This window comes from Halyomorpha halys, unplaced genomic scaffold (genome assembly GCF_000696795.3).
Source record: "Halyomorpha halys isolate HHAL.00 unplaced genomic scaffold, Hhal_1.1 Scaffold1964.1, whole genome shotgun sequence".
In the NCBI taxonomy this organism is placed as follows: domain Eukaryota; kingdom Metazoa; phylum Arthropoda; class Insecta; order Hemiptera; family Pentatomidae; genus Halyomorpha; species Halyomorpha halys.
The window spans coordinates 15,438-34,771 of record NW_027115607.1 but is presented as its reverse complement, the minus strand read 5'-3'; the positions used below and the strand labels follow the sequence as shown (position 1 = coordinate 34,771).

The window sequence follows — 19,334 nt, the reverse complement described above, 5'->3', positions numbered from 1 at the left end:
TTTCATAATTTCTGATATCGAGAAGTGCTGGAAATATGTTCTCTAAATTTATGGATAATACTTTTATGAGAGAGAGGGGTATGACGTCACATGTTACTGAACGCTCAAACTGCTTCTAAAAACTAGATCTGGCTACTGTTTAAGTAAGTGACATACATGATAAATAATGTATGTATGTAATCAAATAAATGTTTAAATAATAAATAAATTACAGGTTTATTTCATGAAATGAATATTTCCAAAATAATGATTATATGATGAAATAATCTCATCTAAATAAATATATGTATTTATTAATTTAAATAATTATTCATTCAATAGTAATTAGTTTAAATAAAGAAATATTTTTTTAATTCATTATTTCACAAAAATTTAAACAAGGTACAAAATTATGAGATAAATTATTATTTCTAAAAATCTAATATTGTGTATTTAACTTCTGAAAATTTCATTTTATTTCTAGAGACTATAGCTAGTAGACTCTGCTTCACACTGCTCAGTGCAATAGTCAAAACTATCGACTAGTTTTTTGAAATATTATTATCAGCTGGTATCTTTCTGATTGAATTAGTTTTGGGAAAGTTTAAATTCCAAATTTTCAAATAAAATCCCCTTAAGTACCTTAAATTTTATTTATTTGATATAACTAACCATTTCTCATTGTTAACAGTAGTAAATATGCAGGGAAGAAAACTATTAAAGAGCTTGATAATTAACTGAACTGAAATAGATTTTTCCGTTGTTATGACAACAGTCATAAAAAGTTATGACGGTTGTTGTAAATTCGAAATGGACTGTTTAGTGCCTTTGATTTACTTTATTAAATTGCATTAAAGAATCTTATAGTCAATAATATCGTCTAAGATTGATCGTCATATCAAAATTGATTAGGGAATCAATTGAGAATATTATATTAAAAACTGTCTTTATAGTTGTAATAAAATTTAAAATAAAATTATTAATCAATACGATTTGTTCCCCGAATGGAAGCCAGTATTGATCGGGACTACAACAAGGCTGTTACTAGGAAGGGAGATCGCTATTTCCAGACAAAGGGTTTCTGCTGTAGCATAGCTTTCTGTTCTTTGTCGTCATTTCAGTTCGAATTCATAAAATTATTATCCTGCTGTTATTAACCTCAGATAATTAAAAAAAAAACTTTATGACATTATTAATTGCTAACGACAATCATTAGTTATTTTTAGAAAAGGTCCTCAACTTTTCCTGATAACATCATCTTCAAATTTTCTAAACTTAAATTCTTTATTAACGCCTATCAATTATTTATTGTATTAACAACGAGTGAATACGATGAACAAAATGAATTGAAATTAGAGGTGTAGGGGGGACCAGTATACTACTTATACTTATACTACACCTTGGTCCAGGTTATAGTATAAGAACCAGGGAGAAAAAAAGGCGGTTATTTTACCCCAGTTTTCGATTACTTTAATGAAAACTATGTATAATATAACTAGTCATAATTGATAAGTCTACCAAGTATAGGAAGGGGATATTAAAAATTGCGGCCCTTAAAAAAAAAAAATAATTTTCCATGACTCTATATCATTAAAAGTACCTACAACACTTGAAAACCTAAAATGACATCATTTAAAGTGAAGTAAATTTTCTAAAATATGAGCCCTAATAGAGCTCTTTACGTTCATTATCTCCCGCGATATAGTTTTCTAAAAAGCAATATTTCTTCAAAAATGTACTGAAAATCAGTAGTTATTAAATTTATTTTGGGAAATCTATATCTCAAAAATCATTCGACGTACTGATTCTATAAGCACTCAAACCAAAGCTAGTTTAATATACTATAAAGTAATTTATGATGTTTATCTTCATAGGAGTAGTAGTTTTAGTTTAGATAATAAACAAAATAAATTCACAAAATGTAGATTGCTTGTTGCTCGGATAAAAATTTTTATTTATGAAAAAATATTTCTCAGGAACCATAAACGTACAGATTTCTGCCAGCACTCAAAATAAACTTAATTTAACTTACTATAAAGTAGTTTATGACAAGAACTTTCGTAGGGGTTATAGTTTTTTATGACATATGAATATCAATTTTTCACATGAACTACTCTACATGAACTACAGCAAATTCACTAACTACTGATTTTGTATGAAATGTTGCTTTATAAAAAGTTATGTCGCGAGAATTATTGTAAGTAAACAGCTCTTTTAGGATTTATATTTTAGAAAATATACTCTACTTTAAATGATGTTCTCTTAGTTTTTCTAGTTTTGTCGGTAGTTTTAAAGATACAGAGCTCCCAATGTATTTTTTAATTTTTAACGTTTTGAAACAGCCTCCATTTTGTTTTCCCCTTTCTTATACATGGTAGACTCATCAATTTCTACTATTAATAATAATCCATATTGAGACTGGACAACCACCATGTGGTTAGGTTCGTTAATAAAATAAATAAATACAAATAAATTTTTAATTTACAAACAATTTATTGAACATCTATTGATAATTCACATTATTAAAATTATTAATGGGATAGATGCCTTGATGTTCACTACACAACTTCTCAAATCTTGAAATAAAATTGGATATGGCGATCCTCATTTCTTGTTTAACGTTAATTTTCGAGCGATATTTACTTTTTATTACCGCGACCGCCGAAAACCCAGCTTCGTACAAATAGGATGTTGCAAATGGAATTAATATTCGTAGAGCTTTACCACTAAGCATTGGATATTCCTCATTTACTGATATCCAAAAATCAGGAAGTACCATGACCTACTAAATTTTAACTTTAAAGTATTATCGCAAGACAAGTCATTAAGATATTCCTCTCCCAAAGAATTAAATTCTGATGAAGCCTTGACTCTATGGAAATTCTTGAATCCATCTAAATTTATCATTATCTGCTTCGAAGTATTTTTACTTTTTTATAAGCTCTGATAAGTGATCAACAAAAATGGATTTTGTATTGCAAGACAAATTAATTTCATTGGAGGTTACAAAATGATGCAACAAGGGAAAACAATCACTGATGCACGTTCGTTAATTTTTATTTTCTATAGTTTGGAAATTCTAAGAAAATTGAATGAGAAATTGTTGAATTGAATATTTCTCGGCGCCCTTATGACGGCACCACGGCGGCCAAGAGAGCCGCGACGCACACTTAGGGAATCACTAATATAGATAAATGCTTTTTTTAATATCTATAACCCAAATAAACCATTAGTTCGTTACCTTGCTGATCAATCTATTCCTGATAATTCTGAGGCATCTAAAATGATGATGACGCGGTAACAATAATAGATGATTAGATGAACAATCTTTAGATTCCTGCTTATCTTCCCTATGTTGCAATAAATATCATTAATTATTTATTGAAAATGTTGTTTATTTTTTCCCTTTTTTAGTTGAAATATATCTCATTTGTTGTTCTTGTTTCTATATAATCTATTTCCAATCGTACAATTCGGTGATATTATTATATTTTAAGTTATAGACTCGAAACAGAAACGATGGTTCTGCGGGAAAAGAATGTGATTTTGAATAAAACTAAATCATAAGTTTTATCCTTCAGAGTTTTTCTAGTAATGTTCATGATCACAAACCTTGTAATATCGCTATAGAGTATGATATGATGTATAATATGCTAAACATACTTAAAGCCTTGGTGAATAGGTCCCGAACGAAAAATGGGAATTTTTTTATACTGGGATTTTTACTCATTATTTTCTATTACAAATAAAGTCAATAGAATCCCAGCACAAGAGGTTCGAATCATTTTCACTCTAGAGTCAATGACTTATGAGGTAATCATATTCGTGAATGAAAAAAATTATCGAAATTCACATATGCATTATAAGGTGGCTCAACTGCTGGAAAAAACATGAATGATCGTTGCATAATGTTGAGGGAAAATGAATGGAAGAATAAATCTTCAGCAAATCACTTTTTTTATTTATTTTTTTTTTTAACTTAAGCCATTCAAAAATAATATACGTATTTCAAAATGCAATATTATGTGAATGAACTCCTGAATAAGCTTTCCCCACAAGCATTTTATCCAACACATATTGCAGGATGTATTTTATGCCATATTCCTTTTTAAGCCTTCACATATAATGCTCATTAAAGCTTAGGCACAAGGTGAAACACCAAGCCTGATGGTCATTCATTTCCACCTTATGATCTCACATATTAACTACTCTGTAGAAAAACTGAAAGAACCGGTTTTATAGAATATTTCGTTTTTTTTTTTTTTGTTTGTTTTTTTATTTATTTATTTATTTTTTTTTTTTGTATAACACCCTTCCTGGTCATTTCTGACATACGGTAGGGAGTTATCCAAAGGTAACCTACCTATTCTAACCATGGTGGGGAGTCACGTTTTTATGTCTTGGGACCGCCACAATAATAAAAGTCGATCCCTAGGCCGGACTCGAACCGACACCGCTGCAGTCATGAGGCACTCGCTTAACTCCCTCAGCTACAAATGGCCCTATTGAAAGTTGACTGTCTTTATTTTTGGTATAATGTTTCTGTAACACCTTTGGGTCATGAGATAACAAAAAAAAACCAAAGTCATTATCCTTATCTTCTTATTACTACCTATCCATCAGCACTGTATTATATTCATTAATTGACCCTGTTAAACAATACTGCAAAGTTTTAAACTTTGAGAATTAGGAGTACGTGGAAACCTACATTCTTCTGTGCAATATATTTTCAAACACGATTTTCGGTAAGATCTAATTATTCTTCCTCCGTATGGCTTTATATATTAGTTACTTTATATTTCATGTCACTTGCTAAAATATGCCGTTGAAATCTCAAATCAGACAAAATAGCGAAATTCGTCGTTTTATAATTGACCCTTCGAATTTAATGAAGATTATCCAATATACTGAATTGGAAATATAGCAATTAAAAATATATTTTAGTAATAATATAATTATATTTTTTAAAAAAAGACTATAAAGGGGCAGAAATCTTCAGTCTGTTTCAGAGTTTAACAGAGGATGTGGTTAATCGGACAATACTCTCTTCTTTCTTTCAAGATAAAATATTATAATTATTTTTCTATTCCTTGTGTTTCCTGAGAGTGTTTAATTAAAAAATAACTGTACCGCTACAATCCATGAAAGGTTCATAGAGCCTGAGTACAGTACTTTGTAAGAATGTACTGTTCCTTGAACAACAGTTGTGTAAGTAGGTTATTTCTTTATGATCACGCTCAACCGCCAGTTTTTCCTCTTCCGATGCCACAGGATTTACTCACGTCTAAACTAACAGGATAATTATCTTCCAATTCCGGATTCAAACCCAGACTTGTAAAAAAATAGCGCTTTATTCACTTGGCTACCCCACTGCCTGAGAGTCTTTCATTACGATAATATATTTAATAAATATAATGAAATAATAATCAAATATTTATATTCCGGTTATAAATATTAATTATATAATAAAAAAATAAGTGTTTATTTGTTGAATTTTTAATTTGAAAGGAAATGAAGAAGATGACACGTTGAAGATATTGGGAACTATCCAAGCTTGTATTGATAGTTTACACAGTCGTGAGCACGTTTTTTGAGCAAGTCTACGTCAGTGTTGGCCTGACCTGACCTCGGCGCTCCTGCTTTGGAGTAGGCCAGGGGACTGACCTACCTTCAACTCTCCTTCCATTTCTCCTGTCCAGTTTCCTGTCTCACTTCCAATCAATGTCTTCCAACATTCAGCGATAATAATTGTAACTTTTTTTATTCCAACAATAAAAAAATATTATGTTTATATTAAAAAATGTCAAATAACAGATATATTTATTTTATTATACAAGAATGTTGGAGTGGCGCTGAAATCAAACAAAAATTAATATGAAACTGTTTAATGAATACTGACTTTTAACCCAATTCGTAGATAACATACCATCATATATAAAATAAAAAGTGAAAGGAATATAAAAGATATGTGTTTTAAAAGAGAAAATAATTATCATAAAGAGATTAAGTGTCATTTAAAAGATCATCCAAAAGAACGATCTCCAAGGTAATTAATTCGTTTATTAATGGAAAATTATTTACTATAAATAACATTGAAGTTCAATAGCAGTGATTATTACTTGTCCTTCGAATTACTGAGAGAGGGGATTAGGACGAATTAAGTCATTTGAAGGTCATGAATGGTAAAAATTATGCGGTACCCCCTAAAAAAAGTTTTTTTTTATTAATCTTTTGGTCTCTTTTAAAATCTTTAATATAGAATAATTTTCCATAATATATTAGATAATAAATTTAGATAGTTTATTAATAGATAAATTATATTTATTATATTTAATTTTTTTTTTTTTAAAAGAACTTTTTTTGGAAACTATTACTGAGTAAATTACATAGCACAGGTAATTCTTCGCATGTTCCTTATGCTGTGCATAATTTACTTTTATTAAGTAATTTATCTTGTTATATAGATAATTTCACTTTAATTACCTGCATTTAACCACTCTCTTGCCTTTTTTATTACCAGCACTAGGAGTTTATTTTATTGATTCACATTGATGAAAAATAAATGCATTCATTTTCAAAAAAAATTCCTTCCAATAAGATTTAACCGGAATAAATTACAGTGGTTCGTTGGATTTAATTACACTTTTGTTGCGTTTTTTTCTGCTTATTATTATATCACTTTTAAATTTTGTTTACCAATTTTGACTAATGGAAACAAACAAAAGGGTCTCTCAGAAGACGGAATTTGAGATCCCAAAGATAAAATTTGTAATTAACGATTCAAAAAATATAAAAAAGCAATTTTCACTCTCGAAAATTCAATATTCAAGTACTCGAAAAGTTTCGAGCCCTCTCTCTCTTCCCGATTTGCCTGAACCTGATTGTCCAATAATCTCAACCAGCGCTTCTTTCTTCAAAGCGGAGGGGACGAACAAACAAAATCACTAAAATCAAAATTTAAATAATGTTCTCTTCTTTAATCTAGTATAAAATCAATATTAGAAGATATTCGACCAATGTATAATTTTCAATTTATAATTAAAAAAAAGGAAAAAAGAAATTCTTATCACATTTTTTTTTATACTTTCGGAAAAATTTTAGGTCAGTATGTTTATATTTCAAATCAGGACCTCAAAAATACATAAATCAGCAACTATGCCCAACTTTTCCTAATCATTCGAGCAAATATTACTAGAAACGTAATGAATTTACATTCATGATTATTCATGCTTGTATTTTCATATTATATATATTCTATGCTCCATGAGAGCGAATAGGAAAAAAAAGTGATAGAGAGAAAAAATATGTAATTATCATTATTATTTTAAATGATTATAATATAACATTGCAACTCTCATATATCTCCTAACAAAATACAATGTAATTATAATAAAAATTGATTTCATGATATGAAATATTTTTAACAAGTAAAAAAATATCAAAATATCTTAGTTTATAACCAGATAAGGTAAGAAAAAAAGAAAAAATATTTCATCGGTAAACAAGTTTTGCCAAATTCAAGGATATTGATTTGGTGTTCCAAATCGTTAGAAAAGAAATGACTGGATAATAATATTTAGAGGATAATGTCTAGTTAAGTGGCACGTTTTATGTTTTCTGATGATTGTATGACTTATTGATAACGATACATTCCATTAACTGCTTAATCTATTCCAATTTGATGGGTTTTTATTTTCCTAGATCAGATAGCGGAAGATATGTTTAGCTTTATCAGTCTCCGACATGTTTATTGTTACTGTTATAGCCACGTAGTATTGTTAGCAACATTGATTATAGCAAAAAATTCTGATAAAGAAGACAGTAAATTCAGATTTAAATATTAGAATTTTTATTTGTTCAACAAGTAGTTAGTGTACAACAATTGGTTTGACTGTGGTATCTATGATAAAAATGTGATGGGTTCTATTTCCGGGACATTCTTACCAATGGCTACCCACCATGAGAAAGTAGGCGAATTCTTATTGGTCAAAATTGAAACATATGACCGTATAATATAAATACTTTAATATTTTGTTAAAGTATTAAAGTATTTATGGATAATTTAATAGTTTTTAATATATATTTAATCAGGAGTGTGCTGTCTCTTTCTCAAACTAGGCCTGGCAAGAATTGAGCAATGCTCTTTTTACTTACGCCTGCCATATTTTTATGTACCAACAATGAAGATCGAGTGGTGATGTTATTGTATATGCTCATGCTTAAGTTAATTGCAAAATCAATATTATCCTCAAATATACAGACAACATTCAATTAATTATTAATTAAACCTCTTAATTTGAGTTTTAATCTGGACAAATCTAAAGTCTTTAGACACAAATGTACTTCTAGATTCTAAAACCTAGCCTAAACTTTATAAGGATGGAAATATTCCCATATAAATGTTATTAAAGCTAAGATCAGCTAAGTTGTAAAGAAAAACTTAAGGAAATCAAAATTGAAAATGTGATTATGGTCGGTTATGATGCAGCCTCACTGTTTACTGATATCCCCTTAAATTAGTTTATAAAATTGTAGATTAAAAATAGAAAAATATTAAGCTCGTTACGATTATACAATATAAAAAAATGGTTTTAGAAGGGATCATAATTTGTCGTAAAAACGGCATATTTATTTACAATGGGGAACTATACTAGTAGCTTTTTGGGGTCCTCGTGGGAGGTAATTTATCAGTGTCATTAGCTGGATTAGCTTTAAATGACTCAATTAAAAATTCTCTCATTATATCCGAAATAAATGTGAAGATTATATTCAAATATGTAGATGATATATTTTGCATTTTGGAAAAGGATGATACTAATAAATTGCTGGAAGTATTAAATAGTTATTAATCTTTTTCTTATGCTTGTCATCATTTTATGTATCAACAATAATGTTCGAATGATGATATTATTATTTATACTTAAACTAAGTAAATGATTAATCCAAAATTATCTTCATATATGTTAGTAATATACATTTAATAAGTGATTAAAGCTCTTAATTCGAGTTTTAATTCAGACAAATTTAAGGTCTTTAGACTCAAATGTATTATATTCTAAAGCCAAGCGTGATGTTCTAGTCGGTTGTAAGATCTGGATTCCATCTGATTTGTTGGAAACTTTATTTATTAAATAAGTATGGCGTAGGTGTTACACTAATAACTAAAACATTTTCTGCTTGTTGACCATGCCCAAGGTATATTAATTTCATGCGTTCAAATATTATTTTCTATAATTTATCATATGCTCAATACCAACAAAAAGTCAGTTATAAATAAAGTATAACTAAATTGTCATGGATACAATCTTCATTTTAATGAGTCATTAATAACTAACAATTTTATCCATGACAATTAAGTTTTATTTATTACTAACTAACTTGCAGATTCTGCAACGCTTTACTATTGCTAGATTTGGAAATATATATATATGGATTAAATTAACGCAATTAAAGTTGAATATATATTAATATATTCAGTAAAAATTAAACATTCATTATTATTTGTATGTACACATTGGATTGATGATTGAATTAATATTTTACTATCTTTATTTAGTTTTTAGCCGCAAATAACAATATCTACTAAAACTATATGTAATAGAATATAATAAAAATATTTAGTAATAATATGTAATAAAATTCGGTAAATAGAATATCTGTTGTCTCGGTACTCAGTAAAGGGTATACCAATTAGTAAAAAGCGGTTTCCATAGAATTGTAATACAAAAACTGTTTCATGTCTCATTACTAATAATGATCCAAAAGGATCTATGTTGGCAATGAACTATCTTTCGAATAATCATTGAGAATATTCAGCAATCTAAAACTTTCATGTTCAATGGGACTAAACTAAATGCAGATAAAATCTGCTTAAATTTTTAAATTTTATGTATGGGTAGAAGTTTAAAAGGCTAGGTTATCTTCACAAATAATTGTCTAAATTCAGTTGATTTTTTTTCAGGGAATTTAATTACCCTTCAAATCACATTATTCAAAAATTAATATAAAATCATTTATTGGAACTAGTATATAATTTGGTTCATAACTTTTTTTTTACAGGAGAAATCGAGGATTTCCGTACCTTTAAACTTTCCCCCCATGACGGCAGGAAACAGTTTGAAAAAATCACTATGTAAATCGGTCCAGTATTTCAAAAGTTTATTGTAAAGACTCACACTATTTTTAGTATGACATTTTATTATATATATATTTGTCCGACTTTACGCGCTACAGGAATGGGTGCGTAAGGTGCCGTATTACTATCTCTCGGGCCTGAATTCCAATCCAGCTCTGGCAAATAATTATTTATTTTGTCAATATTTAGCCGTAAGGCAATTTGTGGGTCCTGGAGTGCTGCTGAGGCACACTCAGCCTTCTATAAAGTGGATACCCTTAATCAAGAAAAACCTGGAGGTTAAGAATGATCATTAACATATCACTTTCGGTGATATGAACAAATCATCTCCGAGCACTCCAAATCATCTCAAAGCACAACCGTTGTTCAAGAAACAGTACTTTCTCATAAAGGGTCAGACCCTTCATGGGTTTGAGGGATACAGTTTTTTTTTTCTTCGCTGTACGTCTGTTATTGCTTTTTCCGAAAATATATTTCCTATCATTTAAATATCCCATTAGAAAAAAAAATCATAATTCGGCTAAGGTGAATGAGGCCAACATCTTTGTCTTGTATAATGGCTTTGGAACGGTATTGTACTGCTCTTAAGAGAATCCTCTTGTCTCTTGTGTATCTTGATGAATAGTCGCTGCGAGGTTCCTCTTAAATGCTAATGTACTCCTGTCTTCTACTCCAAACCTTTCTAAGGGTTTATAAATAGTCCTTTGGAAAGGATATTATCGGAAGGTTTCAAAACAAAGCAACAAGCATCAAATATCAGCGAATAATTAACGGGTTATTTAGACTGGTTAATAACACAGGTAAAAAAAGAGTCAGATTCACACAATTAAATTTTGATTCTATACATTGAATGATAACAAAAACTTTCATTTGTTACCTATAAAATTTGCTTATGTAGAAATTAGAACGATATTTTGGATTTAAAGTGATATTAACTGTATTTTTCCAATTCTTACTATATATCTCCATAAGTACTGCTTTAAAGAACTTTATTATTTTGTGGGTTTTTTTTCCAAAGTCGATAATTTTCATTACAATTTGAATCCAAAATGAGTTCTGTACGACAATTACTTTACAATTTACGACACTCCAAACATTGACCATTTTCCCCAAAAAAGTCAAATATTACCATCACTGTCTATTATTATGTGAAATATCGTAAAAAATATTCGTTCTACGAGAACAACCATCCAGTACGAATTTGAGGTAAATTTAATCAGCATAAATTTTTGGCAATAAGACAATATTTTGACTTAATGATTATCTTGAAAATATATAATCAAATACATTGAATAGTTATCGAAATAAACAATGCAAAAAATAATCACTAGGTTATAGTTATTAATTTCTCATAAATTTGTTAAATTCATTATTCATTCAATAAATTATTTATTTTTTTTTTAAGTTTTAGGACAACTTCTCCATCTCCAGGGATTTTCAACTGTCGAATAGCCTTCATAGGATATTCTTTGCATCCTACAGTGTTTAATCTAGGCTTGGAAATGTCAGTCAGACCCATCAGGACGAACCTCAGAGGAACTATCATGACTGGATTGAAGCAGCACATGATGCCATCACTGGCAGAAATCTCACATCATTGTCTGGAATTTTCCATGAATTCCAAGCTGCTACGTATAAACTTGATCTTAGATTAAATGCAGAGAAGACATAACCATCTTGAAGAGAAAATGAATATAATGCAAACTAGGTACATAGGACACGAATTATTTATTTATTTGTTTATAAATGTTTAATATAATATACGTGTTAGCCACCTCAAATCGACTATGTCTTTTTGTTGGAAGGCTTTAAAATGAACAAAAACAAACTGGCTCGGATTAAATATTTATTTAGTTCAATTTAAACATTTTAAAAACTAAAACTAAAATAAACAAAATATGGCTAATAATGAATACAAGCAAAAATATAAAAAATAGAATAGTTAGATAAATTATGAAAATGACAATAAACTAATTTACAAATAAACAAACAAATAAATATATGAAATAAATACTGCACGACGAAAGGTTGTTCAACTCCGATAGGTCAGAGGAAGAGTGCTGCCGAGATGTGTAGGTCTCAGCTCTATAGCTCAATACACCGGTGGTTCAGTGGTCCAAAGTTGGTGTAGTGGCTCATCGATAGTAAGAAAGACGGATTCTATCTTTATTTGCAAATAATATTTCGCCCAAGAGCATTAAATCTAAATTTTGTTAATGGAGGTTAAGTGAGGGGGCATTCAGCTTTCCAATGGTTATATTAAGGTAGGAATTGGATAAAATGCAGAGAGGTTATGAACGATTATTTGAGCAATGGTCACCGAAAAAAAAAATTATATTTGCTTCGAATTCTTATATACTATCCTTATTGAACGATTATTTTTGACGATATTTCACACAATAATGGACAGTGACGGCAATTTTTGACTTTTTGGGAAAATGATCGATGTTTCGAAAGTGGTCCATCTTGGGAAGTAATGGTCCAGCAAAGTTCGTTTTGATTTCAATTCCTAGTACCTTTCATCGACTTTAGTATAGGAGTGTTATTCTGTCCAGGGCTTATTAGTTTTAGAGTTATTTACTAACAATTGAAAAATGTGCGCTTAAAATCTGAAATATCGTTCAAGTTCGTACAAACTTAATTTGGTAAAAGAATTTTTTTTTATTACCTGTGTTTGAGAGACATTATAGAGGTATTTCAGAGACTTGAGGTTTTGTTTATAACCTTGCAATTATACCCTTACAATAATTATGGGCTCTTTTGTTGCTCTTATTAACACATTAGAGCCCACATTAAAATTTTTAATGATTTATTATTAATAAATAAATAATAATAAGAACTTAACGAACCCGAAGGTTCAATGTTGCAAGGTTCAATGCACCAGTCATTCTATTGGTAAATACCTTCGTCCAACGACCATCAACTTCATTCCTTGATTGACCTTAACTCTAATCTCCATTCCACGTTTAGGCCAGCACCTCGGACGTGAATAAAGTAAATAAAAGATAAATCAGTCAGCAAAAAAAGATAAATCAATAAGTAAATAAAAGATAAATCAATAAATAAATAAAAGATAAATCAATTAGTAAATAAATGATAAATCAATCAGTTAATAATAGATAAATGAAAATTATCTCCGAAAGATTATGTATGTATAAATTAAACCGTAACAGACATTGTTAATCTTGGAGCTTAATGCCTATGTCTTGTAATCTAAACTTGTAGTCCCTTTTGTAAATTAATATCTTATTACCAATATCAGAAATGGGGAAGTTAGAAGCTAGACATAATTCCGTTCATATCAATCGATATCTTTAGGTTAGGTCAGATTACTAAGTCAACAAGCCATTCCTATATTATGTGACCATAAGGCTGTTCTGAATCTTACATATTAGGTAAAAAAAAATTTTTTAAATAAATTTTGATTTTTAATATCTATCATGGAATATCAATAAATGTTCTACATGACAAAATTGAGCGTCGATTATCAGTTTTTTAAATGTTAGTACTTTTTCTTTACTACCAAAAGTAGGAAAGTTTTGAATTCATGCAGGAAGAGAAAACAAATTTCGGCCTCAAAACCGAAAATTTCATTTTGCGTTTTACATTTCAGACGTAGAAGAACTAATTCCGGGTCTATATGTTAGTCCGCCCGAGTCAAATCCCCGTGATAGGAGAAACTTCTATAATTTTAGGTATCAATTCGATATTTATTAGATTTTCAGGGTATTTACGGATTGGTATCATGATGCTCCCTTTTTTATTTTACCTAATTCCACCTACAACTTTTGCTTGCGCAAGGACCAACGTATTCTACTTACATCTGCATTTCGAAAATGGATCTTCTGATTTTGCCTAAAGTTGTAGGAAATACTGGGTATAGTTAAAAAATAATTAAAAATTTGTGTCTAATTTTGCTGATTTTAATTTTAAGAAAAGGGCTTGTTCAATTAGTTCTAAAGAAGATGGAAAGCTAGTAGCACTAGTATCCAAATAGTCCAGGATACATTATACAATTTTTTTTTTTATCACTTTAAAATTTTTTATTTTCTATAATAAGTATTTAGTCATCATTATACGTATTACTCTTATTTTATCCATAAAATCCCACTTATTTTCTAATCACGCCAGATTTAAATTAATTAGTTTTAATAATTCAAGTTAAACACTGATTTTTCTTTCGAACTACTAAACTTATAAAGAAAAATATTAAAAAGCAAATAAGTTCTTGAAATAACATATATAGCACTTCCTCATTTTAAAATACTTTTCATCATTTTTTTTTAACCATAATTAGAGGTACTCCTGCGCGTTGTCCTAGTGAAAGTACTAACTATGCCCCTTAGTAGGAATAATTTTATAATTATATAATATAATAATTATATAACTTTTTATTATTGAGATTTTAGGATGTTGGATTTATGCATCTTTAGATAATGACGCTATCGTATTGGTGATGGCAATATTCATGATGTTCTCTCATAAAATCACTATTACTAGCCAAGCCAAGAGTTGGAGAAATATGAGACCAATCCCACAAATAAATGTACCTAAATCTTTTGCAGTTATCATTCCCAACTTTAGTTTGTTAATTGAACAATACAATATAGGTAACATCAGTGGTGAATAAGTTTTATGACATACAAGTTTTTGAACAAAAAAATCTGTTGGTCAATTATCAGATCCTTCTAACCAGAGACTGCACTCACAAGCAAATGTGTCTCGACGAACGGCCTATCCCAGAGGACCCTGGTAACATTTGTGATGTTATCTTCATTAAACCTTGTGACAAACTTTTGTCCCAGATACGTGTAAACCGTAAGAGGCAACAAAAGAAAATCTGGATTTCAAAATATTATCAAATAACTGAAATGGTTAAGTTAGATCAAATCCGAGAGTGTCAAATCAAGATGTGATGAACTTCTCATTCTCATCTTGGTGACAGGAATATTCTTAACATTTTATATCTTTACATTATGAATGTTTTTATGAGGATCTGGTAGGTTCATTTTATTATTACTATCGTATTTCTTTAAAAAAAAAAATACAAAATTTTTTTTTTTATTTTAGTTGAAAAAACATGTGGACAACGAATTTAAACACCTGTGACTGGTATCAAATGGTTAAATAATACAATTATGTCTCATACATTGTTGAACTTTAGTCTTAATTTCAAATTTGGCCCTAAACCAAAAAGCTGCGACGGCACAAAATATTTAAAACTTTACTTTTCTTTTTTCTTTTTATTTTATTTATTTCACTAACCAGGGGAGCGCATGCTGTGTCCTCATCAGTTTTGATTAAACTTTTAAGAAAATAATATTTCTTTCAATGTGTCTTGGAATCTGAGAAAAATAGAAGACCACGAAACTATCCAAACTCTAGGAAAATTATATCGATATGATTCTTCCACCAAAACTTTTGTTTTTTAGAGCAGATAACTAGAAACATCCAAGCGATACAAACTAATCTTTAAGTAAACAATTAAATCTTAAAAATGCTTTAATTTATACATATGAAGTATTATTATAATTTGCTATAATTATAGCATATAAAAGAAAATAAATTTTATTTTTAGATTCGCTCGAAAATTAGAATATAGGGGTTTTTGAAAGTCTAAAAACAGACCTGACTCTAGTTTTGAAAACAAAAAAGGTTTTTGTAAAACTTTATTTTATATGGTATTGGTATTTTATTGGTATTCATTCATATGCTACAGACTCATTTTCATGTACGTACGTGTCTCACATGTAATCAATCAAATATTGAGAAAGTATGACAGCATTTGTTTACACTCTGATAGTAATCCAAACGTCGCTATTAGTGAATAAATGAATTTAGTGAATAAATGATAAAAATGGTGATTCAATACTATCATCACCATTGGCAAATAAAAAACGGTAGATATACAAGTTTATAATTATTTTTAAAGGAAGTATAATGAGGTGCTACAATCCATTGTGAAGGCATCTACATGTGGCAGTTTCTGTGCAGATATTACTACCAACTATCAAGCAAATTCTGATAGTACAACAGTACTCTCAAGATACAAAATTTCAAAGTTTATCAGGATGGCTGTGGCTGCAAAAGCTATTCCTATCCACTATTCCTGCCACTATCACTGTTACTTAAGATTACGTGAATCTTAAGGCTCTGTTTGGCACTGTACGAAGGTAACCTATATCGTTCATATTCTGTATTCAGTTTTGTTCTTATTGGAGATCCATCGTCCATTTTCTAAAAAGTTGTGATGGTTTCTTGCACAAATATATAGAACTTGAACAAAGATTCTTTTACAATTAAAACATTGTATATGGTTTTATGGATGAATAGATTATGGATCGATGACTTAGATCGACCCAAGATGAAATGCCCATCTGGAGCACTCCCATTTTCCATTAAGAGTGTACCTGGCCCTCAGTGTGTTGGAGGAATGCCTTTAAGTTGGTTATTGATGCTTACCACTTCTCTCGCTATTATCATTGTTCGTGAAGTAACCTTAGAGTCTATCTACGTCATGGATCCATTACATGTTCTATATAATCAAACATAGAGTTTTTAATATATGTGTGTTTGAATGTGATCAATGATACAACTTCTGGTCATGTTTTCCAAAAATTTAATTCAATATAAAAATATGAACGAAATTTATTTGTGAAATGTAAATTGAATAAATCCACTTGTTTGAATTTATAAATTCCGTTTTGCACAAGCATTAGGTTTTTTGGTGTATTTTAGAAAGGTTCTTTGGTTTTTAAATATTTCATTGTTTAACAAAAAAAATAATAATAATACTTTTAAATGCTAATCAAGATTTAAATGAAATGCGATCGATATCATCTGTCACCGCATTGTTTGTACCTATCCTTTGTTTTGAGATATTTTCCTTGACTGACAACACTTGTGTTGATCAAACAATAATCAATTGTTGATTCCTCAATATCTGATTGATGAATATAATTTCGAAATATCAAGAAATCTTCCTCCCCTACCCCAGAAATGGCATATTTTTTTTTTTTAACTAATAAAAAAATTATTGAAATATTACGCTAGTTACATACGATTAATAAATTATAGCGAATAGTACTCACTGAACGGCTGTACCGCGACCGTGGCTGGGCAGCACTGATCCAGGAGGCAGGCTCCCCTCCATGCAACGCCTCTGCCACTTGCGAGCCCCCTCCAACCGCATGGTCTCGTGGAATCTCCAGCAGCTTGCCAAAGTGGGTCTTCCTCTAGCCCATTAATTTCTCTTCAGAGAGTACATGAGAATAAAATTAAAAATAATAATAATAATAAACTAGAATTCCGCCCCATCATAGAACCAATATCGGTGTGGGAGAGCCGGGTAATCCGGAATATATTAAATGGAATATTAACCAACGCAAACCCGTTAATATCTCCATTCGAGCAAAAATTGACTTAGTGGTATGGTAGTGGAGTGAGATATATAATTGGGGTGAGTCGCTCAATGTAGTCGAGACAGAACATCCTAGAGCGGTCGCAATGTCTTCTGCCATCTGGGACATATTCCATGGTTTTTAGAGGATCTTTGTGGTCGTCCATACACGTTCTAACTTGTTTAAAAACTTATAATTTAAGATCGTTGAATTTGGGACGTATTTTTTTTTACGTACAATATAAAAACAAAATTTTTGGTTCTCAAGGTCATTAGCCAAAAACTGACCAAAAATACAGGATAGTCAAATGTATTAACTACAATCATGCTGTTTTTCTTACCATGCTGCGATATATAATTGGGGTGAAGTGGCAGAGATAAGGCGCTGTACTTACTTACTCTAAGGATCCGGATTGGAATCCAGCAGGCTAAATAATTATTTATCCTGTTACTGTAGCCGTGAATCAACCCTGTGGGTTCGGGAGCCCTCCTGGGGTCCAAACAACCTCATAAAGTTGTAGATTACTCCCATATTGTTGTGCCGTGGCAAATATTCCTTCCATCTAGCACTTGGTAGCCTGATGTGATGTGCTAATTAACTTCGCTTAACGTTCCACTGAGTCGACAAGATTCTGTAATGGTTTTACGCATATACGATGCCTGCATGTCCTCGTAGCTATTAGCTGGCCCTGAATAGTGAAAAGAAATTCATCTGTTTTATGTAACAGGGTGCTTCTACGAAGCCTCATTAAAGACACCTCCATATCTACTCCTGCTTCTGACAAAGTGTGATGAAATCTTCTATATAGTTCTGTCGACCTCCACTTATTAGACAGGAGTTTCTGATCTACTGCTAATGTATGATTTATGGATTGTTTGAGGCAGTGTAACCACTGCCGAATGCCGCAGCTGTTGAATGATTCTCTAAGTTTCATTGGTCCTAAAATAGTTTCGGAGATATACTTCTTCGTCTCGACAAGTTTTCGACAGGCTTGAAACTCCTCGTCCTCCCATTTTCGTGGAAGATACATTCGTATTACAGACGGTTTTGGTTACGTTTTTTGGAACTCTTAGATATGAACCTATAGAATCCAGATCTATACTGGTCAATTTCAGAAAACCAAAGGAATAGGAAAATGGCAGAATCACCCACATTTTTATATTTCTATAGGGGCCTCGGTTCTCCGTTAGGCGAGGGACTAACTAACTATTGCCTATATCGATGATCCTGTACTGTCTGTGATCAGCATGTGGATTTTAAACATTAGCTGAGGCTGAACATGTTAGACTTGGATCCTTCTTACTATAAGTTAAAAAGAGGGGAGATGGAGTTGGTCAATGAGAAGACAAGGATCGGAATTGTGGGTGAATGAGAAGTAGTGGGGAGAAAGGAAGCAAAAAGAGGGTGATAGACGAGAAAGGGATCAGTTTGAGGGAGACAGGATCAAGCTTAGTTTTACAAAGAGAGAGAGAGTTCAGCGCAGTTTTAAGAGGGAGAGTTAAAGACAGTTTGGAAGGAAGAGAGTTCAGAGTTCAGGGACAGCTCAAGAGGGTCTAGTGGCCGCCAAGCCAGACCCGGACGCCGGCAGGCTGTGGAGCGACGCGGAACAGATCCGCTCCGCCACTACTGCCAAGGCTGACAGACGCACGAAGATAAGTTCTTTCAATTGTATTTTGAAAGGCTATTTTAGAATTGATAAACTTAGAGTCAATATAAATAGAAAGATCCTAACTGGTATTTCTCAATTCTCAATATTGTAATTAAACTTTAAGGAAATAAATCTATCATGCTCTCTCATAATATTATTCTTGCTCATGTAT

The 19,334-nt window shown here is 30.7% G+C and overlaps 1 long non-coding RNA gene across 1 annotated transcript in view; it reads right to left on the bottom strand.

Moving 5' to 3' along the window:
* Positions 1-17,266, bottom strand: part of LOC106690908 (uncharacterized) — a 95,937-nt gene extending 78,671 nt beyond the window's left edge. The window contains exon 1 of the long non-coding RNA XR_001344688.2: positions 17,206-17,266. This is a non-coding gene — a long non-coding RNA (uncharacterized lncRNA). The remainder of the gene's footprint in view (positions 1-17,205) is intronic.
* Positions 17,267-19,334: the final 2,068 nt, after the last annotated feature.